The sequence below is a fragment of the Nicotiana tabacum genome, chromosome 6 (genome assembly GCF_000715075.1).
Source record: "Nicotiana tabacum cultivar K326 chromosome 6, ASM71507v2, whole genome shotgun sequence".
Classification (NCBI taxonomy): Eukaryota; Viridiplantae; Streptophyta; class Magnoliopsida; order Solanales; family Solanaceae; genus Nicotiana; species Nicotiana tabacum.
Window position 1 is genome coordinate 114,044,237 of NC_134085.1, and position 14,028 is coordinate 114,058,264.

Genomic DNA, 14,028 nt, shown 5'->3' on the forward strand with positions numbered 1-14,028 from the left:
TTAGTGAAGATTATTAGTATTTACAATTCAGGCAGAGAAATATAAGTATTAGAGTTACCGTCAACAGTAACAGAGGTATATACAATTGGCCACACCCATCTTAGTTATGCCTTGTGGGAGCTAACAAATATTATTTAAGAGAATTATGGGATATAATGATCCAGCTGGGCCTAGAGTAACCCAAAATGGTGGATGGATTATTAGCATTAGCTGACATTTTCCAAATGATAGTGTAAATGTGGTAATAGATCTCCTTGTGAGACACCAGATGGTGCACTCTAGAATAGTATAGTTAGATATGAATACTAGAAGGTTCAAAAAAATTGAGAAGGTAGGCAATGACATCCTAGAAGGGATAAATATTTACTGTAGTATGGCTCCCGTCCTTAGTCAAGAGAAAATGTTAGGCAACTCGAAGAGCTAGTGAGATGTATCAAGGGGAGCTAAAGTGAAAGAATGTTTTGTTGAAGTTTTCAGAATAATGTAACAAGCAGAGATATTAGCAGGAGAATAAGTAGAGAGTAAATGAAGCACTATGAGTAAGATGTGACAAAATCTATAGTCAAGTGAAGGAAAAGACAAGAAGAGATAGGCCTTGATACTATAAAAGAGTATATGACATAAAGTCATATCCTTTTTTTGAGAAATGAGTTGGTGACTCTAACATGATTATTAGAAGGCTAAGTTAGAGCCCCGGAGTAATAGAAATTAGTATGGGCTGATAAACAAGAAAAAAATTGAACATAATTTAGGTACTGAAGCATTTGATAATAATCATCATCGTGAGAATTTCACAGATCGCGATCTGGCAATGATAGAATGGACAACAGAAGAATATCCTTTAAAGGTCATTCAGGAAGACACATCCCTAAAGCAAGCACTTTGAGCAGAGTTAAGCTTAAAGGACTAAGTATGCCTGTTACACTATCATGAATATCAAGTTCCAAGAGGGTTTGAAGGCTTAGAAGCTATACGAATTGAAAAAAATAAGTTTCGTTGAAAATTGACAAGTTGGGAATGTTATAACATGTACTTTGGGGGTGAAACTAGAGTGCTTAAAATTATAAGGAGTTTATGTCCTGAGTTATTTTAGTCGTATAATAGTCGTGTGTTATGTTTCTAAGTCAAGCGAGTTGTGTAACGAAAGTTGGAAAAGGTCATCACAAGTTACCTTCATAAATATGCTGAATATTAGGTCAAATGTAGCTGAGCTTTTCTCCCAATATACTTAGAATTACGGGATAAGACACCTACCAAATTGAAGATCTACGAGTCTAGTTTTTAATACACTAAACCGTTCGTTGATACGATATCGAAGTAGAGAGATATTCACGTGATGTTTGTGCACATATTGGTGTGTAGATTGATTGGTGTTGTTGGGCTGTTGGTATATGGTATTGGAGAAGGACCTTGTTACCGGGAAGATGCTGCCCAAATTTACATAAATGAGCTACTAACTTAAGTTATGGACATAGCCTTTACTCAGCACCGATTTTGAATCTCCTTATACCATGGTAGACTAAGTTGCGTTGTTTGAAGAGTTGCTTGGAAGCTATTAAAGACTCAACAAGGTTAAGGTATGCCAAAGCTAAACCTTACCTTCATTTTGGCATGATCCAGTAACTACATGTGTTTGATAACAAGACATAAAGAGAAGTTCATATTCCTAAATTTATATACATTGGCCTAGTCTCATAAGTTATAGCATTCTCCCTTATCGGGACTTCATATTCAGTTTAGTTTGTCTTATTTCAGCCAAGAGAGCAGAGAGTCTATATATATACATTATTAAAGTATTTTCACCATCATCGAGTTATAATCGATGGGCAGGCCCCTATTGGGCAACCACTGATCTGATGGTAAGTTATATACCGAGCCTACTATGGTCGAGCACCTATGAGTGAGCCCAGAATGGCCGAGATACAGAGCCTAGTATAGGCACCTATGCGCGAGCCTACTACGGTAAAGCAGTTACATATATCGAGCCTTATAGGGCCGGACAACTATTTACTTACTATATTGAGAGAGTTGAGTCAGTATCACCAGGTAAGCATATCTTCAAATTATTTTTGACTCCCAGTTACTTTCAGTTATTATAATAGGGGTGTTCATAAAAATCCGAAAAACCGAACCAAACCGAAAACCAAACCAAACCGACCAAAAAATCGATACTTTTTGGTTTGGTTTGGTTTGGTTTTGAATTTTAAAGACCGATGAAATTTGGTTTGGTTTTAGTTTTAATAAAAAAATAACCGAAAAAACCCGAACCAAATCGACTATAGGAGTAGCTATTTCAAATTTATTATTACACGTATATATATGTATATTATTACACAAAGTTTCAAAAAATTTATGGTTAATGTTAATCGTTTGCACTTTTAGTACAGTTCTTTACCTTTATATTCTAGCTTGATTGGTAGTTTTCTTTTGTTAAGTGTAAGAATCCATTTCATGTTAAAAAATATATATATTTAATTGAGTCCTTAAATTATTCATCACTATTTGATTCAATTATCATCAATATATTTTAGTAAATAATAGATTTCTCAAAGGACAATTGATTTGATAGTGTTACGTTGAAAATGTGGTCGCCGGAATATGTGTTTGGTAGTGTGTCTTATATTTAAGAAAAAACTGACAAATAACCGAAAAAACTGAAAAACCGACAAAACTGGACATAAACAGTATCGAGCAAAAACCGACTTAATTGGTTTGGTTTGGTTCTAATATTTGAAAAACCGACTTACTTGGTTTGGTTTCTTTTTATGGAAAAATCGATCCAAACCGAACCATGAACACCCATATATTATATTATCAGTTTAGTTGCAGCTTTCAGTTATTCTATTGTCTTAAATACTCAGTACATTATTTCGTACTGACGTCCTTTTTTGCCGGGGACGCTGCATTCCATGATTGCAGGTCCTGATAGATAGCTGGATAGACATTCCCAATAGTCAGAGTGAAACATCAGCTTGGTTGGTAAGCTCTACTTCCTCGGAGTTACCAGGTCTATACCTTGGAGTCTATTTTACATATACAGGCTTGATGGGTAGGTCGAGGCCTTGTCCGACCATGATATAATTCAGTTATCTTTAGAGGCTTGTTGACGAGTCCTGTATATTCTGCATATCAGTAGATATTCATGGCAACTTCGTCAACCTGCACATTTATATATATCAGTTTTTGGGTATGTTTACCCCTCATATGAAGACATTATTTTCAGATGATTCAGTATATGGCCTCATCGGCCTAAGTTGAGGGTTACCCCTCCAGAATTTACAGTTACTGAGTGGTACGCTCGGGCTAAGTATGGCACCGGTGTCGGCCATACTTCTTCAGGTTTGGGGCGTGACAAACTTGGTATCAGAGCAGTTCTGTCCCAAGGAGTCTACAAGCCGTGTTTAGTAGAGTCTTATTTATGGTTGTGTTTTGCACCACACTTATAAGCAGAAGGGTACAAGGCATTTAGGACTGTCACTCTTTCCTCTTACTCTAGATGGTGTGGTAGAGATCAGTTGTAAGAATTCAAACTACTAAATTTTATTTTATTCGTAATACAACGATACCTACATCCAGAAAGACAATTGGTAAGATATTGAATGTGGTTGTGGAGGAGTTGAGTCAGAAGATCTCGATTTTGCATCATGCTTACAATGAGAAAATGTGATGTCTTCAGCAGATCATGTGTGTACTACGACGTGTAATGTTAGCGATAAGGAATCTTAAGGCATGAATATCTATCCACCTACATGTTAAAAAGCAATAAGAGGATCAGAAGGTATATACAACTTTCAACAAGTAAAAGAAGCAAGGTGAAGAAGGGTACGTGGTACCCAATTAGTGAAGATTATTAGTATTTACAATTCAGGCAGAGAAATATAAGTATTAGAGTTACCGTCAACAGTAACAGAGGTATATACAATTGGCCACACCCATCTTAGTTATGCCCTGTGGGAGCTAACATATATTATTTAAGAGAAGGATAAGATATAATGATCCAGCTGGGCCTAGAGTAACCCAAAATGGTGGATGAATTGTTAGCATTAGATGACATTTCCGAATGATAGTGCAAATATGGTAATAGATCTCCTTGTGAGACACCAGATGGTGCACTCTAGAATAGTATAGTTAGATATGAATACTAGAAGGTTCAGAAAAATTGAGAAGGTAGGCACTGGAATCCTAGAAGGGATAAATATTTACTTTAGTATGGCTCCCGTCCTTAGTCAAGAGAAAATGTTAGGTGTCCCGAAAAGCTAATGAGATGGATCAATGGGATCTAAAGTGAAAGAATATTTCATTGAAATTTTCAGAATAATGTAATAGGCAGAGATATTAGCAGGAGAAAAAGAAGAGAGTAACTGAATCATTATGAGTAAGATGTGACAAAGTCTATAGTCAAGTGAAGAAAAAGACAAGAGGAGATAGGCCTTGATACTATAAAAGAGTATATGCCATAAAGTCATATCTTTTTTTCAAGAAATGAGTTGGTGACTCCAACATAATTTCTAGAAGGATAAGTTAGAGCCTCGGAGTAATAGAAATTAGTATGGGCTGGTAAACAAGAAAAAAAATCGAACATAATTTAGCGACCGAAGCATTTGATAATAGTCGTCTACGTGAGAATTTCACAGATCGGGATCTGGCAATGATAGAATGGACAACAGAAGAATATCCTTCAAAGGTCATTCAGGAAGACGCATCCCTAAAGCAAGCACTTTGAGCAGAGTTAAGCTTAAAGGACTAAGTATGCCCGTTACACTAGGTGTCACTCTCGTGCCTAAGAAATTCAATTATTCGGGGCACAGAAGGGTTACCGCAAGGCGAGTAAGAGTCAGTGAAGTCGTGAAAATACATCGAAGATGAAGAGGTAAAATATTTTTAAGTAAATCTTCATAGCATTAAATGTTAATACTCCCCTAATTGGGGGAAGATAGTATGATACAGTATTAAGTCAGAGTTAAGGGGTTCAAGTAACTATGGAATAACAAAGGAAGAATAATGTAAAAAGGAGAAAGGAATGAGATTGCATTTATTCAGATACTAAAGATGTGCTACGACTCTAGAACATTATGCAAGCACAATATCGGGGAGAGGCAGTAAGGGTTCCCACACCAGATGTTATTGATAATTAAGTGTGAATGAACACTTGATACATAAGGAGCCAGTATGAGAGGTAAGTTAAGTCAAAGGAAACAACCCAAGAGAGATTATGCAGAATATAAATATGAGAATGGACCAACGAGTAGTTAGTAGTTGATTCAGGAAGAGCCTAGTTATGGTTAGACAAGAGGATATAGATAAATCAACAGATCATGCAAGATAAACCTAATGAACCCCAGCATTGGGAATTCAGTCTCGCATATACGACATCGTAATCCTTGAGAATATTCAAATAGGAGTTTAGGTAGTTATAGTTGCCGTAAAATTATTACGAAAATAAAAGAGAGTGCCACAGGGAAGACAAATAAAATTGAGTTCAGAAGTAACCCTATGAGAACTAGGGCATGGAGGTATGTAACTAAGGATATTTATATGCGAGTAAGAACATCGAAAATTCCATCGGGTATATGATGTAATAAGCTCACAGCTTTACAAGAGAGTCCGAGGGTCTCCCCCAAGTGCTACAATGAAAGACTAGTTGATGAAATAAGGAAGAAGGCTTCAACATAAGCATAGTGACCTAAAAAAGAAATGATCTTGGAACAACAATCTTACTACAATATTGTATACACTCCATAAGAAAGTGGCATTTATCGTGGCTAATGAACGAGAAAAAAAGTAATATTCGTGATCATATGAGTTACACGAAATTTCAATATATGTGGGCACCAAGATAAGCTTAAGTATTCATGCAACAAGTGCTAGAAAGACCAGGATAAGTAATTGCTTATGTTTAAAGACTATTGAGAAGGCATGAAAAGAAATATTCGATCTATGACCCAGAGTTAGTTACGTTACGGCATTTCAGAGTAGTATTCATGCAGCATATATGCTGACATTCCTACAGTTATAGGAGACTCTGTTATAAGTTAAAAGAAAGAATTGAGTCCATGTCACAGATAAAGGCTTGAATTGTTAGAAGGTTATATCATGGATGTTCCATAGCGTCCACGAAAGGCTAAAGTAATAACTAATACCCTGAGTCGCATATCGGAAGATAGCTTAAGCCTACTTAAAGGCTGAGAGAAAAGAGGAAACTAAGGAGTTACATCAGCTAAGCAAATCAGGAGTCTGATTATTAGATCTAGATAATTATAGAAGTCGTGATTCAGAACATTGCAGAATCACTCTTAATATCAGAGGCACGAGAGAGATAGTACAACATCCATATTCTATAACGGCTCTACGATAAAGCCAGTTAGAAGAGTACTAGCCTCATAAGAAGTCAGTATGAAGCTCCCGCCGGAATATGTTTGCATCAGAGGTGTAAGTAATTTAGTGGAGCTTTAAGGTGTGGACGTGAATTCCACCTGCGTGAAAGGAAGGTTATGAAAGTGGCAGAAGATACAATGCAAGATTTAAAGATAAGAAAGGTAAAGGTAAAAGAAGGACTTAAGTGCATAAGTTTATGAATACTCCAGAATTTAGATAGAGGGCTAGAAGCACGGTGATTCAGTATCCAAAAATGATAGTGGTATCGTTAGTGGCATATCTTCCAACCTATAGTTTCCAGGTACCGTGAGGTCGAGTTAAGAGAGTAAAGAAGAGTTAGAGACAACGTGATGTCTCACTTGAGTTTCTAGAATAACATAAGGAAATCTATGGTGCTAGCAAGTTAAAGGATGGTTGTGAGTAGTATAAATAGAAAATACGGAATGCTGCCCTGGTAGTAAAATAAGGGTGTAATTGTGATAAATGATAACTGGGTGACATTTAGGCCTTCAATTGAGTAATGATTTAAAGAAAAGGGATTTCATGGGTTGAACGGGATTAGAGCACCCCCATAAGATAAATCATGTTGGGATGCTATGAAAATACGGTTATTAAAGTATAGTATCATCCCTAGGTGGATCAGGAAAATAACTTTAGATGTTCCCCCATGAGATGTGAGCCCTAGTGACAATGTGTTACGAAAGAGGTTTCGAGTTATCAGTGGTAGATTATAGATCAACATTAAGGCGAATCAACAATAGATGGATAAAAGTTCAAAAGTATGAGATGATATTAGGCCGTCATTCTTAAGATAAATAGTAATGAGAAAGAACTAAAGAACTTATATTTATACATATAGGATAAGCAGCGAGAGAGTAACCTGGATTTGGGTAGCAAACCTTGGTAATAATAAACCAAAGTAGGTGTTATGGTATAGTATAACCTACCTATATGTAGTAAAGCCATAAGGATAGATATACAAGGCTATGAAACAAGATCCAGAAATAGTCGTAAGTTTAACAACGTATCGAGCGAAGAACTTCAGTACACCTATATATACCGGGAGGAATAACTTGTCATAGTTTTGTATATGTTTCCAAAGTGAGGTATGGAGATTGGCTAAAAGCTGGAGAAAAAAGGATAGAAGATCGAATAGGCGCACATACAAGGACAAAGTCATAGAGACTACATGACAGATGGTCGCAATAGTTACGAGATTGGGAGAATTCTGACAACAAGTTGTGGTGTAAGAAAGAGGCTTAAAGGGGGGAATGCCCTGGCCTTCAGATTTATTCATAGAACAATTGCCTAGATGGAAAGGACAGTATTAAAATATTCGTAACAACTATGGGTTATGAGACTGATAAGCGCATCAACCAACATTCGAGGACGAATTATGTTACACTCCATGTTTTCGTACGTAAGAGTACGTGTCGTAAGTCAATTGATGTAAGCTCAGAAATGAAATCATCTTTGAAAAGTTTACAAAGTTAGTTAATCATATTAACGTGGAGGTTGTAAATATTTAAGATCATGAATACCAAGTACCAAGAGGGTTGGAAGCTTAGAAGCTAAACGACTTGAAAAAAATAAGTTTCGTCGAAAGTTGACAAGTTGGGAATGTTATAACATATACTTTTGGGGTGATACTAGGGTGCTTAACATTATAAGGAGTTTATTTTATGAGTTTTTTATTCATATGATAGTCGTGTGTTATGTTTTGAAGTCAAGCGAGTTGTGGAACGAAAGTTGAAAAAGGTCATCACAAGTTACCTTCATAAATATGCTGAAAATTAGGTTAAATGCAGTTGAGTGTTTCTCCCAATATACTTGAAATTACGGAATGAGACACCTACCAAATTGAAGATCTACGAGTCTAGTTTCTAATGCATTAGACCGTTCATCGATACGACATCGGAGTAGAAAGATATTTGCATTTTTGCGAAACTGCGCAAGCAGCTCCTAGTGGGACCCACTTAGGCGGTGGACGACCCTTGAACATTTTAAAGGGCTTGGACGGCTTATTTTTGGTCATTTTAGACCAATTACAGTTCCCAAACTCTATCAATACCTCTCTAACAGTTCCCAAGGGTTCCAAATCGAATCCAAGGGTGTTTTACCTAAACTTAACCTCAAAAGTTAGCCAAAGTGAAGAAAAGAGTCTCTATGGTGTTGTGAGGTGATTAAGGGTGCTTGTAAGCTAAGGGAAGCTTTGATTCTAGTTTTTTCAGATTATTTAAGGTATTTATAACACCCCATTTCTCGGAATTAATCTTATATCTGTGTTGGTTAAGTTATTTGGATGAAAAATAACAAAATAGAACTTGAAGTTGTATAAGAAATTGTTATCTTATTGGACTATTTTGGAGTTGTTTATATGATTTCATATGGTAGGAAATCGTGGGGAATAGCTTGGTTATAATGTTATTATTGTTATTATTCTTGTCAATATGTTGAGTATGTTGACGATGTTGTAAATAGGAGAAAAAGCAACCACACAATACTTAGAAGTTGTTCATGTCGTTGTCTTATCTTGTAGGGCTGTTTGATGTTACTTTTATGATGGATATAGGGTTGGAATGTCATGTCAATATATATGATTATATGTTGGACATATTGATGGTTTTGTGAGTACAGGGGAGATGGGAAAAAGAGTTGGGGTTTGGTTTCAATCCAAGTTTGTCGCTCGTCATATTAAATAGCAGTTTTGTGTATGATGTTTGTGCACATGTTGTTGTATAGATTGATTGGTGTTGTTGGGCTGTTGGTATATGGTATTGGAGAAAGCCCTTGTTATAGGAGAGATGCTGCCCAAATTTACATAAATGAGCTACTAGCTTAAGTTACGGACTTAGCCTTTACTTAGTACCAATTTTGAATCTCCTTATACTATGGTAGATTGAGTTGCATTGTTTGAAGATTTGCTTGGAAGCTATTAAGGACTCAATGATGTTAAGGTATGTTAAGGCTAAACCTTTCCTTCATTTTGTCATGATCTAGTAACTACATGTGTTTGATAACGAGAAATAAAGAGAAGTTCATATTTCTAATGTACGTTGGCCTAGTCTCATAAGTTATAGCATTCTCCCTTATCGGGACTTCATATTCAGTTTAGTTTGTCTTCTTTCAGCCAAGAGAGCATAGAGTCTATATATATACAGTATTATAGTATTTTCACCACCATCGAGCTATAATTTATGGGCGGGCCCCTATTGGGCAACCTCAGGTCAGATGGTAAGATATATACCGAGCCTACTATGGCCGAGTGCCTATGAGCAAACCCAGAATGGCGGAGATACAGAGCCTAGTATGGTCGAGCACCTATGAGCGAGCCTACTATGTTAGAGCGGTTATACATACCGAGCCTTACAGGGCCGGACAACTATTTTACTTATTATATTGAGAGAGTTGAGACAGTATCAGTAGGTAAGCATATCTTCAAATTATCTTTGACTCCCAGTTACTTTCAGTTATTATATTATCAGCTCAGTTGCAACTTTCAGTTATTCTATTATCTTATATACTCTATACATTATTTCTTACTAACGTCCTTTTTTGCCGAGAACGTTGCATTTCATGCCTGTAGGTCCTGATAGATAGTTGGATAGACCTTCCCAATAGACAGAGTCAAACATGAGCTTGGTTGGTAAGTTCCACTTTCTCGGTGTTACCAGGTCTATACCTTGGAGTCCATTTTATATATACAGGTTTGATGGGTAGGTTGAGGCCTTGTCCCGACCATGATACAATTTAATTACTCACACACACACACACACACACACACACACACACACACACACACACACACACACACACACACACACACACACACACACACACACACACACACACACACACACACACACACACACACACACATATATATATATATATATATATATATATATATATATATATATATATATATATATATATATATATATATATATTAACTTTTGGGTATGTTTACCCCTCATATGAGAGAAACATTATTTTTAGATGATTCAGAATATGACCTCATCGGCCTAAGTTGAGGGTTACCCCTCCAGAATTCACAGTTACAGAATGGTACGCTCGGGCCGAGTATGACACCGGGTGCCGGCCACGCCTCTTCAGGTTTGGGGTGTGACAATACTTTTTCAGCTATCGAATGTAATAGTTTCTGGTGCGAGCTAAAAGGGAAAAGCCCAAACATGTTCTTATAAGAACATTTCTCTCTCCTTAAAAAAAAGTCACACTCACAAATTGAGGAGAATACTCTTTGTTTCTTTTTCTACCACTAAACTTTGTTATTTTTCATACTTGTAAAAATGACTTGTTTCTGACACGCGTATTGCACGTGTACTCCATATAATTGAGTATACAATTAAAAAACAATCATATATATTATTAAACCGTGGAGCTTGATTTATAAAATAAAAATTAAAACAGTGTCTTATTGTGATTTCTGGCTTTGCCTGCAATTACATCTGATTGTTTTTTTTTTTTTTGGGGGGGGGGGGGTTAATAAACATAATTTTTTTTATTTACTAAATGATAAGGTTGGAAAATAGTTTATTAATATCTTCTAGAACCAGGTTTGTTGAATTTGATATGCCATTGTTAAGATATTAGAACTTGATCTATATAATGTTGGCAGGTAATGGGTGTAGATATGAATTTAGATAGATATAGATATCATTTTATCATATCAGATGCCACTTTATTTAAGTAAGATATCTTATATCTAAAAAAATGTACATTTTTATATAAAATAATAGTAATTTATTAATAATATAATATATTTAATCTATATATATATATATATATATATATATATATATATATATATATATATATATATATATATATATATATATATATATATATATATATATATATATATATATATATATATATATATATATATATATATATATATATATATATATATATATATATATATATATATATATATATATATATATATATATATATATATATATATATATATATATATATATATATAATTTCTACAAAATGGAATATAATAGATATATGCATCATGATAAATTTTTCGAAAATTCTCACATAAAAAGTCTAATGTAAAAAGCAATTCGCAATTGGTACATATATCCTGCAAAGTAAATGCAGTATAGTTGTAGAGATATATGGTGATCACCTCAAATTCATATATCTTCGATGTTAATGTGTGCCTTTACAAATAAATTAATCCAATAAATTACATTAATACTGTAATTATTTCATAAAATTGATCCACTTGGCTACATCCATCTCGTAGTCTACTTACATTCTATTTTTACATTATTTAAATTAGAAAACAAAAAATTCAAGTTCGAATATTTCTCTTTTTTTTTTGGTTATTATTTCAATGATATTATCATATCAAATTAACCTGCTTAAATTTCAAATTGTCAAATCAGAAAATGTAATATGCTGAAAAGGAAAATGAAAACAAAACTCAAAAGGAAATGAATGTTGAAGGGAGAAACTCTACTGCTTAAAACTTCTTTTATGGCAAGAGTTTATATGAGTATCGGGAAAAGATAAAAAAGAACACTATTACAGACTAAATAACAGTAGATGGTGTTGCTTAATAAAAATTTGCATAAACAATACTAATATACAATTTCATAGATACTCATAGGAAGATAAAATAATCTTACCTGTTAAGCTTGCAAGGTTACTGTTTTTTTCATATACTTCTTCTTTTAAAAGTTTATCTGATGGCTTTCTTAACCCATGGAGAAAGCATGATGACAAAGCAAACCAAAGGTCCCTTGCTAAGAGGTAAAAAGATTTACGTTGAGATAATTTCACAATAGCAATAAATTATATTGGGGTTAAAGTCTCATTGCAGCTAAAATTTAACATTTAATTCGAGGTTATAATAGTCAATTAACTTTTAAAGGAGTTTTTTGTAATTCAATTTTTTAGATTGGGACTTCATACTTATAATATAGTGTGATGATATGTGATGTCATTATATTTACATTGATATACAACTGAATAAGTACTAACAGTTCAAAAAAAATAGTACTAACAGCTCTATTTACCTTTTAATTAACATATTTGAAAAACCACAAAAGTTTATCTTTAGTCCTTAGTGTCACACCCCTTTTTCAAACAAACTCACTAAGCCTTCTTAAAATAATAAAAAGATTTAGTAAAACTTGAAAAGGGTTTTCGATTCGAAAAGTGACAGAGTTGTGTTCAAAAAGATTAACTCAGAGTCGCCACCTGACATTGATTTCGGTGTGTCAGGTCACCGTTTTTCTAAAAATAATTTTTTTTTCTTTTAAAACACTTGAGACTCTAAAGCTAAGTCTGCACAGAGAATCGGGTAAGGGGGTTCATTTGACTCGGGGAGAAGGTGTTAGGCATTCCCCGAATCCCTTGAAAGTCACGGTTGCATACTGGATCTAGTTGGCTTTTAGAATATTCGGATTGAGGTAAGATAAACACAGAAAAATAAACACACAAAAGGCTTGAGGTCGTCCCCACCTAATAAAAGAAAAAAAATAAAAATAAAATACTACAAGTTCTATTTTTCGGTCTCTGAATACAAATACTACGAGGCATACCCCGGATAAATATATACAAATCTCTCGAGGCATTCCCCGGATAAATTTAACTAAGGGAACGACTTCTCGCCACGAAAACTAATAAAAATCCTAAGGCTTGCTTACCCAAGTGTGATCGACCTAAAACATGTTACTAGCGGGGAAACGTTGAAATAAAATTGTTGGAAAATCAAATTGAGTCCTTTTATACCAGCATCCCACCGCATGATCTGAACTATCCAAAATAGGTACGAACCATACCAATAAAATTAAATAAACCTATAAAGGAAAACATCTAAATATGCATATAAAATAGAAGAATGCATAATGGAATAATAGGAAAAGAGAAGCAAACGTGATATTATTTGAAGTTCAAGACAATTTTGACAACTGATTGCTGCTAGAAAAAGACTTTGGTTCTACCATTTGCCTAAATATTACTTACTGTTAATGGCAATTCTAAATCCCAAACTAACTATCATATACTAACCAAATATTCTTCAGTCAATATAACTTTATTGAGCAATTTACTAATAACCAAACTAATCATACATCTACGAGGCTAAACTTCAAACTTTAGAACCAACAAATGCAACAAGACGCCAAACATTTAAAGAGTAAAATCAACGATCATGCCCCAATATTTTTAGCAAGAAGGTCAATTAAACTGACCGGTAGATTAATCTCATCAAAGTTTAGGCCAAACAAAAGAATTTCACTTAAAATCAAAGAGCAAGCACACAACCAAACAAATGTTCCGTTCAAACACCAAAACAATTGAAATCTGAAAATCTGAGAAGAAACAGAGTGAGGAATAGACCTTTAATTGAGCAGCGACCAAAAATACCAGCCGGGACACGAACACGACAGAATCTCGAACAGAACCTCACGCCGACGACAAATCGACCCTTTCCGCTTAGACTGGAATACTCGATCAACTAGAGCATCAACCCAAGCTTAAAATAAAATCGAGCGATTCACTAAAAATATTCGAACAACAAACCACATCGACTGGATCGACTCAAAATGATGGACCATAATTTTTACTCCAGTAGCTACGATTCCAGTTTTCAATTTACAAAAGAGGAAC